We start from the raw sequence: 27,187 nt of genomic DNA, 5'->3' as shown, positions 1-27,187 counted from the left end.
CTCGGGAGAGCACTGGGACATTCTTGAATATCCTTTCAATCTTGTGAATGTTCAGTTTGTTTAAAACAATATTTTTGAAAAATTTATTTGTTTAAAACAATGACATTTTATCAATTTAAAACATGAAAAACATTTGTTGAATTGAAACAAATAAGAGTGCAAATAATTGGATAAAAAGCTCAAATTTATTTGATAGAATGGTAGCCTGCAAATGGCAAGACTCCATAGATCTGTACAAATTTGAAATCAGTGATGTATATTGGAAGAGGGCTACATTGAACATAATGATCCTTTCTCTACCAATTTGAATCTCGATGTATCCGAAGCTTCAGTTGACGACGAATCGAGAATCTTCTGACGAAATGACGACTGATGAACCAGAAAGTCTTGTCAGGATGCAGTTACTTGCCAAATCCCTAATTTTTCCTAGATTGCCCCAGAGTGAGGTACTCAATCTAGCGGGATGCAAATATATTCTTTTTTTTAAGTCTCTAATTTTTGCCTGAATTACCCTTGCGGGTTCTCCACCGAGACGCTCATTTTTGCCTAAGCCGCCCTTTCGGGTTTTCAACTTAGCGAGCAATTCTGTTTTTTCATTTGCATATACCTTTTTTTTTTTAGGCAAAGTATCTCTTAACTGCATCTGAATTCACAGGACGAGTGAAATCCTCCCCATCCATTGTTGTAAGCATCAAAGCACCGCCTGAAAAGGCTCTCTTAACAACACATGGACCCTCGTAGTTTGGAGTCCACTTGCCCCTAGAATCGGGCGCGAAAGACAACACTTTCTTGAGCACAAGGTCACCTTCTCGGAACACACGAGGCTTGACCTTCTTGTCGAATTCTTTCTTCATTCTCTGCTGATATAACTGACCATGACACATGGCAGTTAAACGTTTCTCTTCAATCAAATTCAGCTGGTCATAACGACTCTGAATCCATTCAGCATCAGTCAACTTGGCTTCCATCAAGACTCGCATTGATGGGATCTCCACCTCTATTGGGAAAACGGCTTCCATGCCATAAACAAGAGAGAAAGGGGTTGCCCCTGTTGAAGTGCGTACAGACGTACGATATCCATGCAAAGCAAATGGCAGCATCTCATGCCAATCTTTGTACGTGACAGTCATCTTCTGGATAATCCTCTTGATATTCTTATTAGCAGCTTCAACAACCCCATTCATCTTAGGTCTGTAGGGAGAGGAATTATGGTGTGCAATCTTGAATTCAGCGCACAATTCATCCATCATCTTGTTATTCAGATTGGATCCATTATCAGTAATGATCCTTTCTGGCACACCATAACGGCAAATCAGCTGGTTCTTGATAAACTTCACAACCACCTGTCTGGTTACATTTGCGTACGACGCGGCTTCAACCCATTTGGTGAAGTAATCAATTGCTACGAGAATAAACCGATGTCCGTTAGACGCTTTTGGCTCAATCATGCCGATCATGTCGATTCCCCACATAGAGAAAGGCCATGGTGATGAAATCACATTCAGGAGTGTCGGAGGAATATGAATCTTATCCGCATAAATTTGACACTTGTGACATTTCTTCACATACTTGCAACAGTCAGACTCCATTGTCAGCCAATAGTAGCCTGCTCTCAACATTTTCTTAGCCATGGCATGTCCATTGGAATGAGTACCAAATGAACCCTCATGGACCTCAGTCATCAATAGGTTTGCTTCGTGTCTATCCACGCATCTGAGCAAAACCATGTCGAAATTTCTTTTATACAGCACTTCACCACTGAGGTAGAAACTGCCTGACAACCTTCTCAAAGTTTTCCTATCTTTCACAGATGCCCCAGGCGGGTAGACCTGGTTCTGGAGGAAATTCTTGATATCAAAGTACCAAGGCTTGTCATCTTTCACGTCTTCGATTGCAAATATGTGGGCTGGTCTGTCCAAGCGCATCACAGTAATATTGGGGACATCATTCCACCATCTGACTACAATCATGGAAGCAAGCGTAGCAAGGGCATCTGCCATCCGATTATCCTCTCGAGGAATATGATAAAATTCAACTTCTGTGAAGAATGTTGAAATTCTCCTTGCGTAATCTCTGTACGGAATGAGACCTGGCTGATTCGTCTCCCATTCACCCTTGATCTGATTGACAACCAAGGCCGAATCACCATAGACATCAAGATATTTGATTCTCAAATCAATGCATTCTTCAAGTCCCATAATACAGGCTTCATACTCCGCCATATTATTCGTGCATCTGAAAGTTAGCCTTGCTGTGAACGGAATGTGCGAACCTTGAGGAGTAATGATCACTGCCCCAATTCCATTTCCATACTGATTAACAGCGCCATCAAACACCATCGTCCATCTGGAACCAGGTTTTGGACCTTCATCAAGTGTAGGCTCATCGCAATCTTTCATCTTCAAATACAGAATTTCTTCATCCGGGAAGTCAAACTGAACAGACTGATGATCTTCAATCGGCTGGTGCGCTAAATGGTCAGCCAAGATACTACCTTTGATAGCTTTTTGAGCTCGATACTCAATATCATACTCAGACAACAGCATCTGCCAACGGGCAATCCTCCCAGTTAAAGCAGGCTTCTCGAAGATATACTTAATTGGATCCATTCTGGATATCAACCAAGTTGTATGATTTATCATGTACTGGCGCAAACACTTAGCAGCCCAAGCCAAAGCACAGCACGTCTTCTCAAGCATAGAGTACCGAGACTCACAATCAGTAAACTTCTTACTGAGGTAGTATATAGCAAACTCCTTCTTCCCTGATTCATCTTGTTGACCGAGTACACAACCCATCGAGTCTTCAAGAACTGTTAAGTACATAATCAGAGGTCTTCCTTCCACAGGCGGAGACAATATCGGAGGTTCAGACAGATAATCTTTGATACTGTCGAAAGCTTTCTGGCAATCCTCGGTCCAATCATGAGACTGATCTTTCTGGAGGAGCTTGAATATCGGCGCACATGTGGCAGTCATGTGGGATATGAATCTGGAAATGTAGTTCAAGCGGCCAAGAAAACCTCGGACTTGCTTCTCAGTTTTGGGTGCAGGCATCTCTTGTATTGCTTTGACCTTTGCAGGATCAACCTCAATACCTCTTTCACTTACCACAAAACCCAACAACTTGCCGGAACGGACTCCAAATGTACATTTGTTCGGATTCAGGCGAAGTTTGAACTTTCTCAGACGCTGAAAAAGCTTCAACAAATGCTCAACATGTTCAACTTCCGTTCGGGACTTAGCAATCATATCATCAACATAGACTTCTATCTCCTTGTGCATCATATCATGAAACAAGGTAGTCATAGCTCGTTGATACGTGGCTCCGGCGTTCTTCAAACCGAAGGGCATCACTCGATAACAGAATGTTCCCCAAGGTGTGATGAATGTTGTCTTCTCCATATCCTCTGGTGCCATCTTGATTTGATTATATCCGGAAAATCCGTCCATAAAGGAAAAGACTTTGAACTTAGCTGTATTGTCTACCAACATGTCAATGTGTGGTAGAGGAAAATCGTCTTTTGGGCTAGCCTTATTCAAATCTCTATAATCAACGCACATACGGACTTTTCCGTCCTTCTTAGGAACAGGCACAATATTGGCCACCCACTGAGGATATGTAGAAGTCACCAGAAACCCCGCATCAATTTGCTTCTGAACTTCCTCTTTGATCTTCACTGCCATATCTGGATGAGTTCTTCTGAGTTTCTGCTTCACAGGCACGCACTCAGGCTTCAAAGGCAGGAAATGTTGCACAATATCTGTATCTAAACCCGGCATGTCTTCATAGGACCAAGCAAAGATATCTGAATATTCTCGTAGCAAACTGATCAAATCTTCCTTAACAGACTCTTCAAGGAGTGCCCCAATCTTCACCAGGCGAACACAATCCTCAGACCCCAAGTTGACTGTTTCCAAGTCTTCGAGATGCGGCTGAATGATCTTCTCTTCATGCTTAAGGAGACGGGTGATCTCATCAGGAATCCCTTCAACATCATCTTCCTCTGCCTCAAATACAGGGAATTCAAAATTGGGAGATGGCGTTGGATCATTATGTTCAATGGGTTTTAGGATCAACCTGCATAATGATTTTGGTTAGTGAAAAACTTTAGCATTTAATCAAGCAAATCATTATGCAGATGAAAAAATGTTTGCTTTTATTTTTTTTGTTTTTATGGGTTTTTTGTGATCACTGATTTCATAACGAAAAGCAAAAAGTGAAAACAAAGGAAAAACAAATGTTTAACAATGCGAAAATTGAATGAAAACATCATTGTATATATGCTTTGCCAACAATGTCATCACTTCTCCTTTTGGCATGGGAGAAGGGTTTTAAACAAAGTGAACAATTTACTCTGATCTATGGATAACTGTAGGAACATCCACAGCGACCCAATTGTGGCAGACACCACCAGGAATAACAAAATTGTTCAGATCTTCTGTATCTTCTTCAATGATAGCAGCAGCTTCCTCTTCTTCAGGTTGATCAGCATGGATGAATCCTCCACTTGTGAACAAACCTTGCTCATTACATGCCCCAGAACAGTAGCCAATGCCAGCCCGGGATCTATTATCTTCAAGTTCAAGCACTTTCCCTAATCCAGCAACTGCACCACATTCGATGGCTAGCTTAGCATCACGGTAGGAAGTGAATGAAGGAGACTTCTTCTCGATTGGTTCATCAATAGATAAAGCTTGGAATGGAGTTCCAACTTCGTCCTCAGCGTCAATGTACGAGAAAGAAGACAGATGGCTAACCAGGAGAGCCTTTTCTCCCCCTACTACAACCAGTTTCTTGTTCTTGACAAATTTCAGCTTCTGGTGTAGGGTGGATGTCACGGCGCCAGCCTCGTGAATCCATGGTCTGCCCAAGAGACAGCTATAAGATGGGTGGATATCCATTACTTGGAAAGTAACTTGGAAATCACTTGGTCCTATCTTAATTGGGAGATCAACTTCCCCAATCACGGTCTTGCGCGACCCATCAAAAGCTTTTACAACAACCCCACTCTGCCTCATAGGAGGACCTTGATATGACAATCTGGAGAGTGTGGATTTTGGCAATACATTAAGAGAAGATCCAGTGTCCACCAACACATTGGACATTGCATCAGACTTGCAATTCATGGAGATATGTAAAGCCATGTTGTGGTCTCTTCCCTCCTCAGGGAGATCAGCGTCACAAAAGCTCAAAGTGTTGCAAGCGGTAATGTTTGCAACTATACTGTCAAACTGCTCCAGGGTGACGTCGTGATCAACATACGCCAAGTCCAAGACTTTCTGCAGAGACTCCCTATGGGGTTCTGAATTCAGCAGCAAAGAAAGAATAGAAATCTTGGAGGGCGTGTGTAGAAGCTGGTCTACAATATTGTACTCACTCTTTCTAATGAGCCTCAGCATCTCATCAGATTCTTCATCAACAATGCCACTTGGGCCAACTGAAGAAACAAGAGTCTTTTGTACGGATGAAGAGGGTTTGGCAACATCAAGTGCCGGATTCTGAACTTTGGCAGCAGTCCCCACAGGGCGTTCAATAGATTCAGAAGAAACAGCAGGAACTTTGGTAGGCGCAGAAAACACACGACCACTTCGGGTCAACCCACTGACATCAGCAATAGTGGTCACGGATGTGGAAGGCAAAGGAACTTCGACCCCAACCTGGACAGCAACAGGATTATACCGGAATGGCACAGCTCGATCAGATGAATAGGGCACAGGGCCGGCAGGTTTAATAATCAAAGAAGGGGAAGCCTTCGGCTTGTTGCTATTGTAGCGAATAACAACGGGCTCAGGCAGCTTGAACACTGGTGAGATGACATTCACTTCGGGCTCAGCTATATCAACATTGCGATTTTGCAAAATCTCAATGGTACCTTCATTCAACATCTTCTGAAGCTCTTTGCGGACCTGGTCGCAACCCAAACGGTTAACTGAACAGACGCGGCACTTGTCGTGGTTATGCTCCAAGTAACGGTACTGACACAGCATACGGTGTAAATCAACCAACGACTGCCTGATATGGCTCACATATCTAACCTTGTACTTCCCAAGGCATTCCTGAATCATATTCACAGACTTCCCATGCGAAGGCAATGGGTTCCTGGTGACGTTCGGGTTTGAGTCCTCAAAACTCAGAATTCCACTTCTCATTAGGTCTTGCACCTTAGTCTTCAATCGGAAGCAGTTTTCCACATTATGGCCCGGAGCACCGGAATGGTAGATACAATGCTGGTCTGGTTTGTACCACCATTGTGGGTTTGCAGGAATGGCAGGAGGATCCCTGGGAGAAACCAATTTCCTCTCCAACAAGGAGGGATAAAGCTCTGCATATGTCATAGGAATTGGATCGAAGTTGATCTTCTTCCTATCATAGTTCACATTAGCTTGATTGGTTGTACTTCCACGAGGCTGGTAAGCCTGTTGCTGTGGACGTTGCTGTTGTTGTTGGTATTGCGGTTGCTGATATTGCTGTTGATGCTGATATTGCTGATGTTGATATTGCTGAGCATTATCTTTGAATACAGGTGCTACATTAGCCACCTGGTGCTGATGTCCGGCACGATGTGCAGGCTTCCTCCGAACAGAGGGTCTTCTATGTTTTGGCTGAGACTGCACGGCATGTGCTTCCCCTTCTTTCCTCTTAAACGCTCCATATCATTTAGAGGAAGAACCATCATCCTTAGCCAACCGTCCTTCACGGACACCTTCTTCGAGACGCATCCCCATGTTCACCATCTCGGTGAAATCAGAGGGAGCGCTTGCCACCATCCGCTCATAATAAAATGAGCCAAGAGTCTTCAGAAAGATCTTGGTCATTTCTTTCTCTTCCAGCGGTGGAGTGATCTGAGCTGCCAGCTCTCGCCATCTCTGGGCGTACTCCTTGAACGATTCCTTATCTTTCTGTGACATGGACCTGAGTTGATCTCGGTCAGGCGCCATATCGACGTTATACTTATACTGCTTGACGAAAGCTTCGCCAAGGTCGTTGAAAGATCGGATGTTGGCACTGTCCAGGCTCATGTACCACCTGAGCGCGGCACCGGATAGACTGTCCTGAAAATAATGAATCAGGAGTTGATCATTATCAGTCTGTGTTGACATCTTCCTGGCGTACATGACCACGTGAGCGAGTGGACAGGTGTTCCCCTTGTATTTTTCAAAGTCAGGGACCTTGAATTTGATCGGTATTTTCACACCGGGAACTAAGCACAGTTCGGCTGCAGACTTGCCGAAGAGATCTTTGCCTCGAAGAGTCCTCAATTCCTTTCTCAGCTCAAGGAATTGATCGTTCATGGCATCCATCTTCTCATGAACGTCTGAGCCCTAAGATGCCTCAGAGTGATAGATGGTGTCGTCTACCCTAGGCATGGTATGCACGACAGGAGGAGCGGGAATAGGGACCGGGCTAGATGCCGGCATTTGAGCAAATGTTGGAGCTGGCAGATCAGGCATAAAGCCTGGAGGCATCCCCCAGGGAAAACCGGGTGGCATAGCATTAGGCTGATGGGCACTGACTGGCACCGTTGAAGTAGCTACTTCGGAGATAACCGTCCTTTGAGCGGGAGTTGCGGGAGGCGGAGTAGGCTGATTTTGGGCAGCAAGAAGTTGCTCCATCAAAGCGCCAAGTCTGGCGACCTCTTCCTTCAATTCTCGGTTCTCTTGTTCCAATTGCTCCATGACTCTAGCTGAGTTGACTCGCGTATAATACCGGTGAGTCAGCTTGTCTTCAAAATAAATGAAGAACACAAGGTTAGGAACAGAAGACCAGAAACAAAGGGTGCCTGCTTATGCAAGAATGATGCATGAAATGCTTGTGCAGATGCTTTGTTTTCAAGGAACCCTTAGGGTATTATTTGCAATATTTTAAATATTTAAACATTTTAATTTCTGGAAAATATTTCATTCAATATATCAAAACAAAGAAGTACAGCATTTTTAATTATTACAAAGAGAAAAGGTAAATGACATCCTATGGATCCCTAGAAGCTCGGGATGCTGGAAGTCGAGAAGTGCACAACTTCTTGATCTCTCTCTCATAGGCAGCCTCCATATCAGCTTTCTCCTTTGCAAGTTGATCATACCTCCTCTTCCAGAATTTGGATGACTGAGGAAGCAGAGAAGTCCAAGTGTCGTTCGGATCGTCGATCACTCGGTGCTCGAGAAATTCAATCATAGCATCCTTCTCCTTGAGCTGCTGCAGCAATTCCTCCCTTTCACGGATCCAAGCACGCGAAAGGTCTTCTTCTCTCAACTCCTCTACACGTTGGGTAGGGAGGGTTGAAGGCCCAGCCACATCCAACAGTGTAGGTCTCGGATGATCATACGGCATCAGGTAGGTAGCAGCCCTCTGTCTGACCCAAGAGGTGTAAGGCTCCAAAGCAATGCAATTCTTCGGACCCAACTCGTTCCTACCTTTCTTGCGAATATTGCGCCAAGCACGGACAAATCTGGCTTTCAGGCCTTGGGGATCTTTACCCTCCTGAAAGAACACACCTTCTAACAGAATGTTATGGGGTTTATCCTTTAGGGGGAACCCAAGCTGACGTCGTGCAAGTGTAGGGTTGTAGCTGATCCCACCACATGTACCAAGAAGAGGCACATTAGGGAATTCACCACAAGAGTCGATGATCTGGACAGTATCATACACGCGATCATACCAGGTGATATCATCATTGGTGAGAGACATGAGTCTCTGAGACCACCGCAGACATCCCTTGTTCTCCTTGAAAGCAACTGTCTGAGGCAAGTGCGAAATAAACCACTTGTACAGCAGGGGTAGACAGCAGACAATGACTCCTCCATTCTTCATATTCCTCAGGTGCAAGGAGACATACGCATCGCCCAACAAAGTCGGAACTGGATTAAGAACTGCGAAGATCCTAATAGCATTCATGTCTACGAACTTGTCGAAGTTGGGAAATAGCACCAATCCATAGATGAGCAGCACAAATAGAGCCTCAAAGGCATCCTCACTCATGGCCTTCCCATAGAACGTAGCTTGGGCAATGAGGAACTCGGAAGGAAAACCCTGAATTCCGCCTTTGGTAGTCAGATTAGCTCTAATCAGATCTTCATCTATGTGCAACAAGCTGGAAATCTCTCGAGCAGATGGAATATCCTCTAAGCCACTGAACTGCACTTGATCCAGAATCGGAATCCCAATGAGGTGAGAATACTCCTCCAAAGTCGGCAATAACTGGAAGTCCGGAAATAAGAAGCAATGATGCAACGGATCGTAGAACTGAGCTAGAGTACTCATCAGGCCTTCATCAACCTGGGTAGTCAGCAGTGGTAGAAGCTTTCCATAGCGAGCTTTGAAACCCAAGGGATCTAATACATACGATGTCAGATTCCTTAACTCCTTTACATCGGGCTGTCTAAAACTGTACTTCTTTGTATGCCTCTTTGGTCTTTCCATGTCTGAAAATTTTGCAAATAAACCCTTTAAGTTCCTTGAAAATTTCCTTTTTTGATGACATGAAGTGCAGATGAATGCATGAATGTATGAATGCAGCAAACACACTCAAGGATCAAGCAAAGCACACCAAACAAAGGTCATGGGAAAGCTCTATGTATCCCTAATATCAATCATCCATTTTGGTGGATTTAGGTTTTCACCTTATCAACACCCAAGTTCCATTGATATTAACGGTACATGAACCGGCTCGAACACCCTTAATATCAACCAGCCGCTTTGGTGGATTCTAGGTTTTACACCTGATCCGGGATCCATTGATATTAACGGTGTCTGAACGACTCAACCATGAATCAAGGGTTTGTTGAGAGTCACGAGCATGGAGTCTCGGTTAAGGACCACCCAAAGGGAGTGTACTAGGGTTTAAACCTGCCAGACATGTTCTATCAGAGGTTCCCATAATCATCGTTCCATCTTTCGAATATTATCGGAGGAACGAATACTCGTATTCCAAGAATATTCTCAAGAGAAACTCTCATGAGTGTAGTATCGCGTAACAATCGTATCAGAACTGACATCTGAACGACCTCCGCACTACGGTCCTAAAAATAGGCCAAGATGGGTTTGGTAAACTACGGTCCTTGGCTTCTACGGAACATGATTGAAAGAATAATGCCTAACCACAAATAACTTGTGTGACATTATTAGTTCAACATGACCTCCACCAAGTGAATGGTCTCGCAAGTCAACTGGCTAAGGAATACTCCACACTAGTCAACAAGACTATGCCATTCTCCTATCCTAGAGTGCACTCGAGTTCGGGTACAGAACTCATCTCACAGACCACCAAAGCAAACAGCAATTGTATATCAAGCAATTCACACATTACAATCAATACAGTCATCCCAAATTGTACAAAAATATGTCATATAACAAATAACAATATAGCACAACAAGGGTGAAAAGTAGGCAATACCACCAAGGATTCTGGTGAGAACTTCCCCAGCAGAGTCGCCACTTTTCTGTAGCGGTGTATTCGTCGCTATATGATCTATCGATTAAATCATAAGCAAAGCATACAATGAAATTTCGAGTCGCCACCACACTTTTATTTATCCAAAGGACTGGCTAAAAAGCGAACAAAAGCCTAAGAAGTTTTACACGTAGAAAACTAATAAAAAGATCAGAGAGTCTGGGTAAGGGGTAAATTACGCAATGGGAAGGTGTTAGGCACCCACTACGTCCTAGGTACTCCTAGGAAGCCCTTTTCACACTTGTTGTACTAAATTGTTATTTGTTATGACATAAATATTGTGCAAACATGATTGGGATGATGAGAAAAGAATATACGATTTTTATTGGGTTTGAACGGATGAACCCGTTGCCTACGTACCTTCCATCAAAGGTAAGGATCAAAACGCCGTAGTTCGGCTAAAAGATTTCCAAAAGTGGGTGGATTCAATTTTAAACACAAGCCCTAAGGTCTTACGTTATCCACGGGAGAAAACTCAACCTTATACAAACAACAGGTCCACCATGTGAGAACAACTTCAACTTGCTAGTGAGGGGTTAACCCTATAATAAGCAAGGAAGACTTACAATTCAATCAACTAAGGACAAATAGGTGAGATTGACATCAACCAACTAGGATAAATCAAACCTATAGCTCATGTATGAAAAGATTAACAATGGACAAAGCCAAAACAATTGAGTGGGTGGAGTTAATTGATTGTGATTATGAAAATGAAGTCAAAGTATGATTAAGATTAATTCAAAAGAAGTATTATGAAATGGAGTTTGAAAAAAGTCAAGGACTTGGGTCCAGGTTTTTAATTTGAAAACATGAAGTTGTTTGCACAATATCTATCTCAAGTTTGAAATCAAAGTGTGAAAAGGTTTAGGACATAATGAGGATGAATGGATGAAGATGGATTGTAAAACTTCTTAGAAGGTTCACTTCTTGAAATCATATAGAAGATGATTCAAGTGTGTCCTTTGGAATGGGCAATAAGCAATAACAAAATAAACAAACAAATGATACCGGATGCCACTCAATGGTCTTACTCCAATCTCACAAACAAAAGCGGATACCGGATACCAATAAATGGATTTACACCAGTCTCCTAAAACAGAAATGGATATCAGAGGCCACTCAATGGTCTTACACTAATCTCCTTAACAAAGAAATGAAAAGTGGGTACCGGATGCCAATCACTGGACTTATACCAATCTCCAACAACAAAGACAACATTTGGATGTCAGATGCCAATTTATCTGGGCTTACTCTAATCTCCAACATATGCTCATAGGAATACAAATGCCAAATTACACGGACTTACAATTGTATCCTCACATACAAACAAACAAAGCAACTTATGATCACAGGAAAGCAAATGCCAACTTACAGGGACTTATAATTGCATCCTCACATAAACAAACAGAAGCAAAACATGGATGTCAGATGCCAGTCTATCTGGGCTTACTCTAACCTCCACAGTATGGTCCTAGGAATACAAATGCCACATCACAGGGACTTACAATTGTATCCTCACATACAAACAAGCAAAGCAACATGTGATCATAGGAAAGCAAATGCCAACTTACAGGGACTTATAATTGCATCCTCACACACAATCAAATAAATGCATCAAGCACAGGGATGAGTGGCCAATGAGATGGTCTTACAACTCACTTCCATATCATAGAAACAATGGCCAAAGGAATGGTCTTACAATTGTTCTCAATGGGTAAACAACAAAGCATAATGATGTCACAAAGACAAATGAGATGATCATGCACTAATGAGCAATTAATGATGATAAATGCATAGAGCAAGCAAACATGTGCATATGAATAAAACAATCAATCAATGAAAGCAATCAGCACACACTATAACCAAACAAGGAGGCTCATACAAAAGGGTTAGGCATTGAAGCCAACTGGAATAGGGTCAATGGTGCTCTTAACCTTGCCATTGAGGGGCTAAGGTGAAGCAGATGAAAGGATATGAGGGGTGTGCCTCATTGCTCTTATCCTTGATCAGGGAGAGCATTGAATATCAGAAGGTGTGGGAGTTCAGAAAGTAGGAACTCTCTTCACAGATAAGACTCTATAGATCTTGGGCTTGGATCTCAATGCTACAACCATGTAATGGGAGCAAGGAGAAGACTCACAGAATAGTAGGAGATAGGTTACATATCTCTTATGTCCACCAATTGCCTTATTTGAAGGACTTTTCCTGCTTAGGACAAATGTAAACACACACAAGCATTGCCTCTTAAGGAGGACTTCAGACAGTTGCCTGGCCAAATAACAGGCCAGGTCTTCCAGACTACATGAAGAAAAGGGATTATACCTCAAATGCAAATTGCTAAATAGCTAAGCAAAGCAAGTTCAAAGAACTAAGCAACTAATGGTACCTGAAATAGTCAAACAGAATCAGTACACAATTCAAAAGTCAAAGCAAAATGAGACAGAAGTCGACAGTCAGAACAAATAGACAAATGTGCAAAGCACAAGACTCAAAGCTTATGAGTCAAGCCACCTACAAAACAATGAGGTTAGCTCATGATAAACAATCAAGCTCAATCAAGTTTGTATGATCTCTTTGGAACATTGTTGCTTAACCTGAAAACATGAACTCAAACATAAGCAATAAGACCACTAGGACAAGCCTAGGGTCAAAAGAGAATGAGAAAGTCAAAACAGCAAGTGATATCCAATCAAAATCAAATTCAAACATTTAAGAAGCAAGCTCAATTGGTTTCAGGTTCATGTCATGCATCATCATCATTTCATAAGTAAAAGAAGTCAAAGCATGGCAAATGAAAGCTCATAGAAGTCAACAGCAAGACTTAACTCAAAACCAACCATAAACAATTCCAAAAATCATCAAATAAATCATGACCAATCCTAATCCATAACATGACATGCATATAAAATTTCAGCTCATTTGGATCAAGGGAAGATAGTCAATGAAAATCAGAAAGTCAAAGCAATTTCAAACATGCTCAAAGAAGTCAACCAAACATGTATCAACTTCAAAAAATCATAACTCAGTGATAACATATGATAAATGAATGGGATCAACACCATGACAAAGCTTAAGATGTCTAGATATCACATGTTAAATTTCAAATTCATCCAATAAAGTATGAGAATTTCACAAAGGAAATGGCAACATGTATCACAAAAGTCAACATTTTGGTCAAACAGGGGAGAAAATCTCAAACAATTAGGAAATGCCACAAATAATTCCAAGAAAATTCACATGTAAACGAGACATACAAGAGTAGGCTCATGCAAAAATTCACATCAATTGGAGGTCAAGAAGCATGGTATCAAAAATCATGAAGTTGCACATCATTGGTGTGACACAAATTGTCACACCCTAATTCAAAAATTCATAACTCAATGACCAGATAAGATAAATTAACAAACTCTACACCAAAATCACCATGAATGAGTCTAGTTTATGCACAAAATATTTCAGGGCCATTGGGTAAATCATCATCATTTCACAATTGAATTGGTAAAAGGTACAAAATATTGTCACATGAACAAAACCCTAGCACCAATTAAAATCTATCCATCCAAAAAAATCAGCAAAAATCATGATAAAATACTAGACATCAAGATGAACACAATGCAAAAATTCCCATGAATTTTGGATTTGAAATGAAGCTGTTATGAATTTTGTAAATTGATGCATCAAAATGAAATAATTGTTGAAAACAAAATGAAACAAACATGATTTAATAGCCAATTTGGACACGGTGGCATTTTTGAAATTATGGAGTCTTTTTAATGAAACGGTGCGCAACACCCCCAGACGTGGCAAGCAGTGATTCATCATGGCCAATGGTACAGTAGAGGTTCATGCAAAAACGAAACACAGGCAATTTCTGGGCATGCGCTTAGGGTTTATGCGACAACACTGTACATCATCTTCTTCATCAAAATCGTGCAACATAATTGTTTCAGAAAATGAGCAACCAACACATCAATAGAACCAACAAGCAATGCATAGTAATATTCCAACAACCAATTACATTAATTCGAGCTCATATGGAAGAATCGAACAAAACATCATTTGAACATCAATCTTTAAAACCAAATTACTCACTCAACACTCAATCATTTTTGGTGATTTAAAGTTCATTAGAATCAGCACAGTAAGATCTACAATAAGCATGGCATGGTTTAGAGAATAATGAAAATCGAAAACTCACCAAACTTTGAGAACAGTGACGATTCAGTGCTCCTCTTGTTGCAAATGCTCAAAACAGATGCTCCTTGTGGTTTGAAATGATGGATACTTGAAGAAGTTTAGCTCAGTTGCCTTCCTTCTTGCTCAAATCGAACATTGCCATTAATGTGTTCTTGAGTAGCAGCGCTGGAAAACTTGCTTACAGTGGGAAAATGAAGCTTGCAATCAGCTCAAAATGGTAAGCACATGATGAAACCAACAAGACAACTTGAGTTCTTTTGGGTTTTTTAGCCAAAGTTCAAAAATGAGGAAATGAGATTTTTGAGAGAAAAGAATTTTTCTGTCTTCAATTGATGGCTGCTAGGGTTGGAATGGCAGAAAAAGATGTATATATTTGCTGTTTAGCAAGCTAAGTAGGATTAGTTCAAGTGGTAATTAGGATTTGGCTCAAATGACATGTTTTTGCCAAAATTGCTAAAACACAAATCAAGTTGGTATGGGGAGTATGCTGCACGAATTTGGGCTTGCAAACCTGTTTCAAATGACATTTCAGACCTATTCCAATTGGCCAAATGTGTTAAAATTGGTTATTTCAAAAATCCATTTTTGCACCACACTTGAAATTAATTAATGCAAGTCCAAAAAGGCCATTTTGAATGGTGATGTTTTGGTGAATGATGATGACATTTTTGGAAAGAGGGGATCAAATATGACTTGTAGGAAAAAACCTCACCAAATTTGGCCAAATGGTTAGAGAGATATGGCCTTTTGAAGTTCACAAATTTTTGAAAATGATTTGATCATAACTTGCCAACCATACATGGGAATTGAGTGTTCTTGGACTTTTTGGAAATGGGAGAACAAGATCTTCAACTTTCATGTTGGGCAAAAATTCATTTGAAGCTTGTATCATGATGTAAGTTTAAGATCAAGAAGTTTCCATTTTTGGCAAATTTGAATTACAGGTCAACTTTCTATTTTGGGAAATTTTCTGTTTGACTTCAAGTTCTTCCATGATGGTGTTTGACATGATATATGAGGCCTATATGGACATGAATGAGCTCCCTCAAACCAATTCCCATCATCAAATCACTGATTAAATGGACAGTTGACCAAGTTTGACTTTCTAGGGTTTTGCTTGACTGAAGCACCTTCTGATGAATTCCAAACCCTAATTCCTTGAGATCTTGATTCCAAATGATGTCACAACACATGTGAGCTCTTGATTATTGATCATGGTGCCCAAATTCTGCAAGAATGGCCACCATCCATTGCAATGACTGACTTTGACTGATTTTGACCTAATTGGCTGATGATTGCCTCAACTGCAAGTAACATGGTTAGATGACAATATTTTTGTACTTTTTGGTTAGTAAACATATGAAAAGCAAAGATATACAAATGCAAAGCATGCTTGGTGATCAAGAAACACACTCACAAGGCAAACCACCCACTAGGAGGGAAGCTAGGGCAATGCAATGATCCTTGAGGCCATGATATGATATGATATGGGCCATGAGGGATCTTAGGGCCAAAATTGGGGTCTTACAGAGCAGTGTGTGCTATCCTAGCATACCATTGTTGCTTCTTGATGGGAACATAGCGCTTATATGGTTTATGCTTAGGCCTGACATGCGTGGCTTGGTTAGGGAAACCATGAATCCAGTAGCAGAAGGCTTTTATATGACCAAGCCTACCACAGTGGTGACACCTCCACTCCTGGTATTTCCTCTTCTGATGATCATTCATCCTAGTTCCTCGATGTTAAGACATTGGCTTTGACTTCCGCTTGAACTTCTGAACTTTAGCCTTTGGGCGTTTGTGTTCAGCTGAGGATCTTTTCCCAAATCCTAGGCCAGATTTGGTTCCAGACTGCTGTCCCACCTTTAGTATCTCTTCCAAGATGTCAGTTCCCTTATTCATCATTCTGATGGATTTGGTCATCTGATTCAGCTTGGAGGTCAGCAGGGCTATCTCACCATTTAGACCCTCTATGACAGACAGTTGCTTCTGTCTCTCATCTTCCAGTTCCTTGATGAGGTTCTTCTGCTTTTCTCCTTGTGCACGCACTTCTGCACTGGTGGTACACAACTTCTTATAGGCTGCAGCAAGTTCATCAAAGGTCAGTTCATCTGCACTTGAGTCATCATCAGAGGCACAAACACTGGTTAGTGCAGTGACATGTTTGGCAGATTCTCCTTCAGATTCACTTTCAGAATCTCCTTCAGACCATGTGATAGTTAGCCCCTTCTGTTTCATCTTGAGATAAGTAGGACATTCAGCTCTGACGTGTCCATACCCTTCACAACCATGACACTGGATTCCCTTGCCTTGGTTGAACTTTTCTTCAGAAGTTGATCTTTTCCTGATGTCAGACGGGATGTTCTTGACATTAGGTCTCCCTCTTTGATCAATCTTCTTCACGAACTTGTTGAACTGTCTCCCAAGCATGACTAAGGCTTCTGATATACTTTCATCACCTTCAGTATATCCTGCTTCTGACTCCTCTTCAGCATTAGATACAAAAGCTATGCTTTTGTTCTTCTTTTCAGCATTCTCACACAAGCCCATTTCAAAGGTTTGGAGAGAACCAATGAGCTCATCCACCTTCATATTGCAGATGTCCTGCGCCTCCTCTATGGCTGTGACCTTCATAGCAAATCTCTTAGGCAAGGACCTGAGAATCTTTCTTACAAGTTTCTCTTCAGCCATTTTCTCACCTAGTCCACCAGAGGTGTTTGCAATTTTAAGAATATTCATGTGAAAGTCATGAATAGTCTCATCCTCTTTCATCCTCAGATTTTCAAACTTGGTGGTCAGCATCTGAAGTTTGGACATCTTCACCTTGGAAGTACCTTCATGAGTTACCTTGAGGGTATCCCAAACTTCCTTAGCTAGTTCACAGTGGTGTACCAGCCTGAAGATGTTCCTACTGATTCCATTGAACAATGCATTCAAGGCCTTGGAATTTCCAAGAGCTAATGCCTCTTGCTCCTTGTCCCACTCTTCTTCAGGAATCTGCACACTGACTCCATCTTCACCTGTCCTCATTGGATGTTCCCATCCTTTGTTGACAGCTCTCCAGACTTTGCTGTCTAGAGACCTTAAGAAGGCTATCATACGAGGCTTCCAGTCATCATAATTAGAGCCATCCAACATGGGTGGTCTGTTTGAGTGTCCTATATCCTTGTCCATGGTACTAGAAAGTAACTTCCCTAGATCTCACCCAGAAATTCACAGGCAGGGTGCCTGCTCTGATGCCAATTGAAATTCTAGTTATCAGACTTTAGATGTCACACGGGTTGTTATGACATCCAATTCTGCACAGACAGGAATTATGCAGAACTTAAACGTAAGTGCAGTAAATAACACAAGTGATTGTTTACCCAATTCAGTCTAACATGACCTACATCTGGGGGCTACCAAGCCAGGGAGGAAATCCACTATTAGTAGTATCAATTCAAAGCTAAACTCACCCGTTTACAACTTATCACTTAATCCCTACCCAATGCAATTTCAATCTTACACTAAGATCAGAGTTCCTACTCACTCCCCCTCAATCACCTCAGTGATTACTACCTTTAATCAATATTAAAGACAATTTGAAGTCACACTTCAAAACAACTCTTGATTGTGCTTCACAGCTTTAATCAAGATACACATACTCACGCTTAGAAGCTTTGAGTGACACAACACTTCCAACTCAATGAACACCCTATACCAAAACAATCATCAACGTGACAATGGCTTGGCTTACAAGATATGTCTAATACAAGACTCACAAAAATACAGCAGTGAAGTATGATGGACACACTTAATCTTCACGCCTTAAAATCCCCCAGACTGAATGAAGGAACGCCTTCCTTTTTATATTGCAGTACCTGGGCTTTTGGACCTGTATTCTCCTGAATTTAAGGTCACACGAGTTCCCATAAATTCAACATTTAGGTTACTAACAAATAGGCTATTTGTTAGGTTCATTAAATGTAACTTGGTTGTTGGTTTCCTGGTTTTTCTCTAAGCTGTTGACTTCCTGAAGAATAGCCCAAGAAAAGCTGAAACAGAAAACTGAACAACCTACAATATAGCATATGCTGTCAGGAATGAATGTCACGACATTCAGCTTGACATCAAGGTCCATATGCTGAGTCTGTTTTTCCAGAAAACAGACTGTACAATTTTGCTGACCTGTACATGATCAAAATGACCATACTACAGTAACAGCTTACATTAATAAATATTAAAGTGTCCAACTTAACATTTACACATTTGGCCTTAAGTTAGTTCTGTTATTCTCTTGAAGAACAAACTAAGTTACATGCTGAAGTATAGCAGAACACCACTTTGTCTAATGTTCAGTAGTTGCTGTCAATGATGAATGTCATAACATCCAATTTGACATTCAGTCAATAGGCTTTATGCCAGGTCTGGTCTTTCCTTGATAACCAGACTGGAAATAAATACTAAGTTCTAACAGAACACCAGCTGTTCTATTCCTTAGTATCTGTTGACAGGTATGAATGTCACAGCATCCAGTTTGACATTCAATAAATCATGTGTTAGCTAATCCTGCAGTAACTACTCAAGTGTGTCATGACATCAGTCAAGACATCAGAGTACAGTTAGATATTCTAACCTACAATGTAGTCACACATACATACCATGTCATGACATCAGTCAAGACATTTGTAACCAGCTAGTGTTTTACCATATAATGCAGCCAATTAAACACCTACAGTATATCATTATAAGATGATTAACAAACTGCCAAACCTTTCTCACCAAGTATAGTATAATGGATCTCTGATTTCCACTAGCACATGGTAAGAATCATGTATATTCACAATCATGCATAGTGTGGAAGTCCCAACATTACCATACATTGTGAATTCTCAAACTGTTTTGCAACCGAATCATGTTCATCGACCCTTGGCGAAGTTGCTAGCATTTTAACTCTTGTTGGGCTTTCAAACTTCCATGGAGACTACTCCTCTATAGTATAACCGAGAAATTACTCCTAATTACTTCCATCACTCCTTCCCTCCGGATTGACATCCACACTTTGGACATGAGTTGGTTATGATATTATGCATCATCATGCTGGCTCAGTCATGAAACTGACTATCACGAATGCAATCGGCGAGTTGATTAGGCTCAGCAAAATAATACTATGACATTAGAAATTAGACCGACAATACACACATATGAGGAGAAAAATATTTACTAATGATGTCACATGGCTGGATCGAGGTTCAACCAGCTCTAGTACCAACTGTAACACCCTAAATAATATATTCCTAGAAACATATTATATGAAATTTTAAACGGGTACTTAGTACAATCAAAATCGTCTAAATGACGTCCAAATATATGGTAAAGACATCCAATACAAGGATATTACTACAGATATAAAATAATACAATGGAAACATAAACAACTTCTGACTTCCAAGTCACCGAGATATCTTTCCTTTTTTTCTCCTTCTGAGTTGAGCTACCTAAAATAATTAATGTGGGGTGAGATACTATTTGTCATACCCTAAAATTCACCTTACCCTTCACAATAATCATCTAGGTCACTAACCATAATCATTTGTATATCCTGATAAGCATTCATCTCATCTACATATCCATAGTATCATAGTGCATTCCACTTGCATTTGAAAAGCCCAAAGTCATGGATTCAAGGGCCTTAATCACACAAGACAGGGAAGGAAGGTTGAGTCCCCAAGCTAGGGTTCATGTGATGGTCATGTTTGTATTGGAACTTTCCATCTGGAAGGTATGCATCATGAGGCATAATGGAAACCCTAATTCAGGGAGTTTGGATTGCAAGTATAATCATAATCATTCAAATTCCTAAAACTCTGGTTGTTGGTTGTGGCACCATCATTAGTGGGTTCATTCAAGCTTCACATGTCCATGGCATTTATTGATGTTCATCTGGCTTGATTCGTATCATGGCATAAGCTCTTTGGTTTAGAGGCATTATGGTTTACATCCATTGTCCATAAGAAAATACACATTTTTATCGAAGTTGACCTTTGGCCAACTGTTGACCATCCTAAAACCTAATCTTATTCCATGGATCTTGATTCACTATGCAAAGTCATGTGTATTGGTTTCTAGTTGGATTTCTTCATTTACAAACCAATTTGACCATTTCACATTCATGTCCATGATAAACCAAATCATTTCCCAAGTCATAATTCGTGTTCATTTATAAGTCATTTTTCAAACCATGAACCATTTTTATTCTTAATCGAACCATTTTCATTCTTAAACTTTTCAAACCATTTTTATTCTAAACCTTTTTAAACCATTTTCATTCTAAGCCATACACCTATAAATTTCAAACCACATTGCAATTACATTTTCAATTTCAATCCCAATTTAAACCATTACAATTACAATTCTGAAATTCAATAATTTCATACAACTATCTTATACAATTTCAATTCCAAATTACATTACATTTCCAAAATCACTGATTCATGTTACAACAACCACAATTTTCCAATATGATCCAAGTCTACATTCAATAAAATCCAATCCAATTACAATATCACAATAGCTCCATGATAACATCATGGACTCCATTTCACCAAGTCCATAAGCAAGCTCGAATCCATTTGAAGCATTGTCCAAGAGAACATCTTTCCACAATAGAAAACCAGTCGATTCAGCCCTGCACAAAATCATTAAAACCAAAGCAAACATTTCACAATAGGAGTCATTTGATAACATACATAGAAAATAATACTAACACCACCAATCTAAAACATGTCAAAAGAATCAAGATAACCATAATAGAATGCAAAAACTAAACCGTAACTGAATTCCCAACCGATTCAAAAACTCTTAAACCCATGTAACTGATTTCCAACAAAATATATAACAGAATAACCAAGCTAACCACCTGAAACGACTTCTCCCAAAACCTTCCCTCAACTCTCAACCAACCTATAACAAACTTCCCTGAACTGAACATATTATTATCCCTCTTCCAATCTTCAATAATCCCAAACTAAAAAACCTGCAGAATTCTCCAACTTCAAGAAACTTATACAAAACCCTCATTCCTCCACATAACCAACCTGACTTCGATCCAGAATACACTTCTAACACACTCAACCTTCAATCTGCTCCAATACAGAACCTCTATCTCCCTCAAAAAAACACCCTTCAACCGAATCCACAACCTCCAATAAACTCCTCAACAACCTCTAACCACTTGTAACATAATTTGCTCTAACGCTCCTGATAACAACCCTTATCAACCACTAAGAAAGACCACAACAATTCCAACAGAAAACATAAATAGAATTTAATAAGAAGAGGTATGGCAGAGAAGAAATTGCAACATAAAAAGACAGCAAACAGAGAAGAAAAACGGAAACAGAAGGAGAGATCAAAAGAGGTTGAGGAGATGTATACCATAATGAAAGAAGAAGTTTAGAACAGAGTTCGTAGCAAAGGAGAGAAATCAAAGGTCAAACACGTTACCTGGAGAGGAATCCAATCAAAGCTAATCCTCACTCCTCGTCGACCATGCATTTCCAATCGAAACTATTCTTCACTCTTCGTCAACTACGCGTTACCAATTGAAGCTGATCCTCACTCCTCATCGACTACACGTTACCGATTGAAGCTGATCCTCATTCCTCGTCGATGACGCGTTGACGACAATGATGCAAGGTTGACGCGAGCAACTTCATTCAATCCGTGAGTTCTCATGAGTGCTCAATCCGGGGTGAGTTTGAAGCTACGTTATGGAATTCGTTCATGAAGTCGGTTCTTGGGTCCCTTTGGTCAAGACTTAGGCCCTTGGCCCAAGTGAACTAACAAGTATTTTATTCCCAATTCACACCCCTCCATCATGGATCTTACCCCTAACCCATGTTCATAATTTATTTTCTTAACTCCATTTAATCCATGATTAATTCTTAATTACTTAGTTATAATTCCTAGTTTTTGTGACTAATCTTGGTGTTGAATGGTTGATCTAATTGTGATTTAGGTTAGTTCTTGATTTTAGATATTAGGAATTAGCATTTTTTTTGATTAATTAGTTTAATCCATAGTTAGAATCAAATAGTTAATTAGGATTTAGAAATTAGGTTTAATCATTTTTTTAGATTAGATTTAGTTCTTAATTTTCTAGATTTTATTCATAATTGATTAACCTTGCCATGATTAGAATATTAGTCATTAGATTTTGATAATTCTTTTTGTGGATTTTTGTGTCGATTAACAAGGTTAATGGTTGATTTTACCATGATTAGAATTTAGATTGAATTTTTATTCAATTGGAATATTGTATAATGATTGTTCATGATCATGTAGGTTAGATTCAATTCTTGAATTTGGATTGTGAATTTCCCATTTGATTAATTTTGATCTTAATTCATGTTTAGTTAGATTTTCATCTTTAGAATTAATAGTCATTTTTAATTGACTTTTGATCGATTCATTTGGTTTGTGATCATATTGATAAATTGAAAATTCCATTTCAATTTAGATGATGAATGTCTTGTGTACCTAGTTCATTTGCCATGATTACATGATAGATCTTAGATTGTTTTTCATCGATTAATCCATTACAATTTGAATTGATTTAAACCATTGAATGAGCTTACATTTGTTGCATCATTCTCATTTGACTTGATCTCATGCTAACCCCGTTTGTTGCTTTGTGTTCCCACATGTGACTTTGATATTCAAGCATACTCCTAACGAGCCATGCCTCTAATTCATTCTCATCCAATAGCCTTGAATTGTATGAAGTGTCATGCCACTTGTATGTTTAGGCATGATACATAGTTTGTAACTTGTATTTTCTTTCCATTTCTCCTTTATGGTTTAATTGCTTACATCCTCCCATTGTGGATCAAATGTCTCCCCATCCCATAAACATGTAATAGTCTAGGTTTATTTCTTTTAGTATTTCATCATGCATGCTAACTAAAAAGATAAAAAAAAACAAGAGATAAAACAAAACTTTTCAAAAGAAACAAAAGATACTTGATCCAATATCCAGTTGTTTTCCAAATAAAATCACAGTGCTTGATCCAACGTCAAGTATTTCATCCACTTCATCCATTCTTTCCCATCTCTTCCTCAATCTCTCACCATTTCATAAAATATCAATAAACAAACCCTTGGTACAACGTCAAGCGGTATTTTCTCAAACCAAATTCAAAAACATAATAAAATATGATTAGGATTGTATGCCAAAAGCCTTAAGTGGTAGAGAAGGGATGAGAATGGAGATTTCCTACACTCGTTCTGAGTATTTTGAACACAAGACGCTTGGCTTGGTAGTTCGAAATACTCACCTTTACCCATAGTCTTTAGTGCAATCCGAAGTCAAGAACATTATCCTTTCAAAGACATAAAAACAACGTCAACTCATCAAACCTTTTGTTTGAGCCTTCAGGCATCACTTCTAAGACCTAAATCAACAAAATAAACAAACATTTTGTACCCACAAACTACGGGGCTCTGATTTCTCATTTCAACAAGTGAGTATACGTAGGCATGGGGACCCAAATCCTTGGCGAGCACACTAATTAAATATCCATCTCCACTCTTTAAAACTTTGGCAAGTAAACACTAAGATACCAACACACATTTAAGCGTAGACATCTTAGATGGTTCCCATGGAGTACCATGGATGTGAGGGGTGCTAATACCTTTCCCTTGCATAATCGACTTCCAAACCTGTTCGTGGTTGTGACGACCATTCTTTTGGGGTTTTCTCGATATTTTCTCTTTCCTTTGGAATAAATAAAAACCGATGACGACTCTGTATTTTTTACATAACGATAGTTGGTGACTCTGCTGGGGAGCCCTCCCTAAGCAAGTCAAGCCTAGTCTAGGTTGCTTCCTCGCGTGTTTGGGTGGTTATCCTTTTGCATTACTTGTTTTATTTATTTCCTTTTACTTTAAATTTTCATTGGATATCTGTTATGTGGTTCCTATGTTATGGTATTGACGGATACTACCTTGATTGCAAGAAACCTTGTGGGAGAGACTCTCTACCTGAGTCTAGAATGGAAACTTGAGATAGGAGAGGTTGAGTAGTATGGGCCACCGAGAAGCTTTTCTTGTAAGGATCGATAAGAGAATCTCGCTTAGAGTAGATTCTTTTGAGGATATTGACGACCGTCAAGCTTTTGACGTAAGTGATCAATGTTTTCATTAGGATTCATAACTCTAAGGACCTTCATAGAACATTGAACCTTTTGCCAACTAATATTGATGGTCACGTAGTATGGGTCCCCGAGAAGCTTTTCTCACGAGGGTCGGTACGAAGATCTCACTCATAGTAGATTTTCATGATGGAGTTGTCGACTGACATGCTTTTGCCGTAAGCGGAAAACATTCAAGGAAATCCATGACTCTGAGACCCTTGTCTAGAACCCAATGTCGATGGTCGCGTAGTGCGGGTCCTCGAGAAGCTTTTCTCGCGAGGGTCGGTACGAAGATATCACCCAGAATAAACTCATTTGATGGAGTTGTCGACTGGAATACGTTTGCCGTAAGTGGGAAACAGTCAAATGAATCAATGACTCTGGGGTTCCTGTCTAAAATCCTAGATCATACCCGACGAGATCCCTAGTATGGAAAGAAATCAATGTTATCCTTCATCCGTACCTCGAACTTTTGAATCCATATGCCTGAATTTTGTTCATTCATGCATCATAAAATCTTCAAACATAATATGCATGCATCATTATGCATATCATCAGACAAAAGCCATAAAACTTACCACTTGGCCCTTCTGTCAAGAATCATCCATAATCAAGCTGACTTCCTGGCATTCCCATAACACTCGAAGCAACCAACGATTGCTCATGGATCAATTGGAGCAGAGTCAGGTTGCATTAAGAGAGGAGGTGACCAATGTGCGCGCCCAGATGGGACAACTGATGGAAGCCATTCAAGTTGTGGCCAGAGGTCAAGAAGTTATGGCTAGGATCCAAGAAGAACTCCGACAAGCTGCTCTAAGGACTGCTGTTGAAAATCCTCTTGTACCACCTCCGGTGAATACTCCAGTGCATATCCCTATTGGTGCTCATCCACCTCCTAAATGAGGCCTGGCGAATCAAAACATTGTACCTGCAGTAAACCCTCTTATCCTGAGAAGATTGCCAGTTGATGATCATCATGATATCTTCTATGATGCCCTTGGATCACCAATTGTTGAGATGGAGATGAAATCTCACGTTCTGGAGGGATAGATGAAAGCTCTCCAAGGACATGATACCTTTGAGTTAGATGCTGCCGACATGTGCCTAGTGCCAAGCGTGAAAACTCCTCATAAGTTCAAGGTTCCAAACTTTGAAAAATATAAAGGGGACACCTGTCTGAAGACCCACATCCGAGATTTTTGCAGAAAGATAGCCGCTCATTCCGATGATGAAAAACTCTTAATGCACTTTTTTCAGGACAACCTCATTGGAGCTTCACTTGACTGGTATATGCAGCTCAAGTGCATGCATATCTGAACTTGGAGGGAACTCGCTGAAGCCTTCCTGAAGCACTATCAGTATAATTCAGATATGGTGTCAAATCATACTCCTCTCTAAAGCCTTGTTTAAAAATTGGATGAATCATTAAAAGAGTACACCCAACGATGGAGAGAGTTGGCTGCTAGAGTCCACCTCCTCTTCTGGAAAAGGAGCTTGTTGACATGTTCATGGGCTCCCTCCATGGGCCTTACTTGGAGAAGTTGATCGGAAGTACTTCTGCTGGTTTTTCAGATCTAGTGGTTGCCGGAGATAGAATCGAGAACTGCTTGAAGATCGGAAAAATCCAGGATACAATAGCTGTGGTTAATGGAGCGAAGAAATCCAAGTCCGAATTACCAAAGAAGAAGGAAGGGGAGACCAATGCTGCCACGATAGCCAAAGGGGAAGCTCGGACCTACCAAATCCCATACTATCAGCTGGCAGCAATAACACCTAACCCATATCAGCAGCCAACATATGATATTCCTACTTGTCCTCTACCAATGCAGTATCAATAGCCTTACGCTCAGTAATGATAGAATCCTTATCAGCAGGGGCACCAGAAATTGAGGAAGCCAGGGAGAAGGATATATTCGATCCCTTTATCGTACAGTCAATTACTTTCTCACTTTCTTCGAGACTCTTTGGTACAATATAGAGAGTTGGGACCTCCCCTAACACCTCTCCCTCAAGGCTATGATGCCAATGCTAGGCAGAGTTCCATTCTGGAGCACCTGGGCATACTGTCGAGAACTGTAGAGACCTGAAGCATAAGGTCCAAGATTTGATCGACTCAAAAATTATATCGTTCATGCCAGTTGCTCCAAACAACCCCATGCAGGCAAGCACATCCGTAGCACCATAGCTAGAGTAGTGGTAGATCAGAAGGAGTTGTACATGTGGGACCATCCCATCAGCTTCTGCCAGGATCAAGACCCTAAGCATGTGGGGAGGAATAAGGTTGATCACTCTAGAAATCATTAGTTTGTTCAATCATGTTCATGTGTAATTTTCTTGATTGTCATTTGTCACATTCATTTGTAATA

At 40.4% G+C, this 27,187-nt stretch overlaps 1 long non-coding RNA gene across 1 annotated transcript; it reads right to left on the bottom strand.

Moving 5' to 3' along the window:
- Positions 1-21,038: 21,038 nt before the first annotated feature.
- LOC127117837 (uncharacterized) lies at positions 21,039-22,523 on the bottom strand. The gene is made up of 2 exons (XR_007802043.1): positions 22,132-22,523; positions 21,039-21,313 (listed from the first exon to the last, which is right to left on the bottom strand). It is a non-coding gene; the product is annotated as an uncharacterized LOC127117837 (long non-coding RNA).
- Positions 22,524-27,187: the final 4,664 nt, after the last annotated feature.

The sequence above is a fragment of the Lathyrus oleraceus genome, chromosome 2 (assembly GCF_024323335.1).
Source record: "Lathyrus oleraceus cultivar Zhongwan6 chromosome 2, CAAS_Psat_ZW6_1.0, whole genome shotgun sequence".
Lineage (NCBI taxonomy): Eukaryota > Viridiplantae > Streptophyta > Magnoliopsida > Fabales > Fabaceae > Lathyrus > Lathyrus oleraceus.
The sequence above is the reverse complement of the archived record's forward strand: the minus strand, read 5'-3'. Positions and strand labels throughout refer to the sequence as shown.